This window comes from Solanum tuberosum, unplaced genomic scaffold (assembly GCF_000226075.1).
Source record: "Solanum tuberosum cultivar DM 1-3 516 R44 unplaced genomic scaffold, SolTub_3.0 scf00770, whole genome shotgun sequence".
NCBI classification, from domain to species: domain Eukaryota; kingdom Viridiplantae; phylum Streptophyta; class Magnoliopsida; order Solanales; family Solanaceae; genus Solanum; species Solanum tuberosum.
The window spans coordinates 73,049-77,225 of record NW_006239685.1 but is presented as its reverse complement, the minus strand read 5'-3'; positions in this window follow the sequence as shown (position 1 = coordinate 77,225).

Below are 4,177 nucleotides of genomic sequence, written 5' to 3'. Positions count from 1 at the left end.
CGAGCGAGATAGGAGAGAAGCAAGCAAGATAGTCTATGTATGCACATATACATATGAATCACACTACATACATATAACTGGAATACCAGTTAAAGAGAGAAGCGAATGAGAGAGAAGAGTTGCGAATGAGATCGGAGAGAGGCCAACAGAGAGAGTCATATACAAGCGAATTACTTGGATACGATCTATTTATAACAAATTACACTTAATTTTAACTCCATATAATCAAAAAGCGCCAGATATACATATTTGAAGTCCAAATTCTCATAAGTTTCATAATGATAAAAAATGAAGAAAAAAAAGATAATTAATTACTAAATTAGATCGAGAAATTTCTGTAACCTATCTAACAATAGGGATCCACTTTCATGAGAAAAAGTATTAGCACCGACGATGGCTTATATATATGCATATGTGGCTGCAGTTTAAGCTTACTATACTCCTCTATCGGCGTATATATATGCATAATTTCAATTAGTATTTAACCAAATATAAGATAGGATTAATTTCTCGTGTAATCACTCAATTAATAGTTATTATCTTAGATAATCATATTTTCATGTTATTCCAATTTTTTTAATTAAAAAATAACTTTCTAAAATATTAAATGTTAATTAAGTGATCATATGAAAAATTAACTCTAATTTTTTTAAATAAGTAAAATATGTTAGCAAGCAGAATTATGAGAGAGATATTGTTACTCAATTTGTGCATCACATTTCATGCAATTATGATTGTTTATTGTGAAAATGCCTAGCATTCCTTATGTTTCATGTGAAACCGTTAGATTTGACATGGAATTTTAAAAAAAGCAAGATATTTTTGAAATTTATGGTCTTGAACAATCTTTAGGTATTTATATAATTGTAAATCATTTCGTTAAGGATAAAAATGGAATTTCAAAGTTAATCACCACCTTCTTAATGAGTTATCGATTGAACCAATAACTCAATATTAAAAATCAAAACTAAACCAATAATTTGATTTTTTTATAAAACCATTAAAAATTCGTTAACGTAACAACTCAATAGCAATATATCAATAGCATTTTTATCAATTTGATTTATTGGTCGATTGAATTTTTTCACACCCCTAATTATGATTAAGCGTGCATTATGAGCATGCCTAGCATTCCTTATGTTTCATTTTATGTGGCACCGTTAGATTTGACATGATGTTTTTAAAAAAAGCAAGATAATTTGTGGTCTAAAATAATCTTTAAATATTTATGTAATTGTATATCATTTTATTAAGGGTAAAAATGAAACTTCAAAGTTAATCACCACCTTCTTAATGAGTTATTGATCCAACCAATAACCCAATATTAAAAATCAAAATTAAACCGATAATTCAATAATATATTTTTTTATAAAATCATTAAAAAATTCATTAACTTAACAACTCAATAACAATAAATCAATAACAATTTTATCAATTCAATTTAAATTTTGCACACCACTAATTGCACTACGGAAATATCACCAATTTAGTTGATCTTTTTTCTGTCAACCATTGACTTGAATCTCCAAAAAATCATAAAAGCCAAAAAATGGCAATGAATCTCTGATGTCAGGTCACATGCATGGTCGATATCTCTGACTCTGAATAGTCAATTCCAATGGCCTTATTATATGCACTAGACACAATGAGCCTATGCAAGCACGGATCCAATATTTGCTACTTCGTTTGTCTCAATTTATGTAGGTAATTTATAATATTTTAAATATAATTTTTAAATAATATATGTTACTTTTCTTGTTCAAATTTATGTAGCACATGTGAAATTTTGAGAGTTAATCACATTTTAATATGTTTTTCAAATATCATAAGTTGTTAATTATTGTGATATTATAGAACTTTTAACGTAATTTTCAAATTATATATATTACTCACTCAATCTCAATTATCCAGTACATATGAAATTTCAAGAGTTGATTGAATTCTTAGTACTATTTACATAATTTTCAAATAATATATGTTACTCACACAATTCTAATTATGCAATACATGTGAAATTTTGAGAATTAATCAAATTTTAATATAATTTTGAATTATTATAATTTTAATAGTTTTTTTTTTTTGTAAATTTCAATATTAATTAGAGGTAGTTTTTGTGTTTTATCTTTATTTATATTTTAAGGATATAAGCTCTCTTCATTAAATACCTACCTACTCTATTGAGGTATTTATAATCTTCAAAAACAATTACAACTAAAACTAAAATAGAAGAAACATAATTAATTTAATCTTGAACATCCAAAATGAAACAAAAAAATAAAAATAATTATTTTATAAACTACGATACATAATTTGAGAGGAAAGAGATTATTAATATAATATTTAAAATATTTTTTTTGATTGAACGTCTAAAGCACATGACCTGAAATAAATGTACTAATTATATGACAAAAATATTTTTTCAATTAATAGAATTAGCCTATAAAATTTATTTTCCTTCTATATATGTACAAAATATTTTTGTTTCCAATAGCCTTATTATATGCTTAAATGTGAGAAGAAACCGCAGAAAAATAATTCAATCTCAGTGCCACAGAAAAATAATTGAAGTTCTTTCACCAATGCCACAAATAGAATTCATTTGGTACAACTAGCACAAGGGACCATTATATATAAATATCTTACCCAAAAAAAATAAATCAAAAGTTATAAGTTAAAAATGGTACTCTCTCTGTCTCAATTTTTATGTGACACTTTTCGTTTTTTTAGAGTCAAACAGTTTAAGTTTGATCGGAAATTTGTGCGTGGAATCTTCATTTTTTTAAATGAAATTTATATATTTGTAAACTAAGTAAAAAGTGGTATGAGTCACAATAATTGACATTTCAAAATAATTGAAAAATACATGAAAAATTAACGATCAAAGATAAATTTATTTGAATCTCAAAATCCAAAAAAATACCACATAAATGAGACAGAGGGACCACAGAGGCTTAAGAAATGTCATGTTACTATCATGGAGTTTAAATTTTATGTCTGTAATTACTTGTGCATACAAAAATATCAATGATTCCAATAACTTTTCCGACAATATAATAAAGAGAGTCATCAGATCTGACAAACATAGTACATATAGATAATATATATTATTATGAGGTATATATTGCTACTTGATTTGTGCACCACATTTCATTACACATGATTAAGTCATGTTTGAATCAAATTTTAAAATATTCTTGACAAATATTTTTTGGCTAAAGTTTTACCATGTGTTTGGCTGTAAATTTTGGGAGAAATATTTACTATTTACAAAAAAAGATATATATTCATAAGTTATAAAAATGATTAAAAACACCTTTAAGTTTTTATTGTCATTTTATAATGAGCATGTTCCGTTAAAAAATAACCTTATAACATAATTGATAACAATCGGCAATAATAAAATAACAATATGGGCAAGAACAATATATTAATTGCATACTCAAACTTGTTACTGATTCAACATATGAATTATAACCCGTTAAAAATGAATTGTTCTTTTTTGCCACGTTCTATATAAATAGCAGAGAGGAATAATTATTAATTATTAATGAAGTAATTTGGTATATAAATATTAGTTGAAATTAATAAAGGATAGGTGGTTTTTTTTATAAAATATAAAAGCTTGGGGTAATTTTCTAATTTTTAAAAATTTTCAGATATTAGAACTTGATCCAAATACTAGTTTTTTCTAGTCTTTAAAAAATTGGGATATATATTTGGCAAATATATTTGCCAATTAGTGTTAAGTTGTATCTCCAAACAACATTTGTCAAGCTTTTCCCAAATACGTTTGGGGCTAAATGTCACTCCCCGAGCCTACACCTTGGACGTGGCTGGCACTCGAGAACCATTGCTGGCCCCAAGAGAACCCTTGGCCTGACATACTTACTCAGCGGAAGACTTTAAGCATTAAGAAAAAAACTAAAATGCAAGATAACTCAACTATCTCAAACTAAACTCATAATGTTTTAGAAATAAACATTTAATTTAGCCAAAGTGGCAACTCAAATCTGAACATAAGTCAATAACAAGGTAAAGACAAATGACTAACTGATTGTCTATCTATGAAGCCTCTAACAACTTAGATGGATGTTGGGACAAGATCCACGACATTCTAATGAACTAACTAATCAAAGCAATAAAAGGGATCCTCCGAAAAGCAAGGAGGCTCACCACC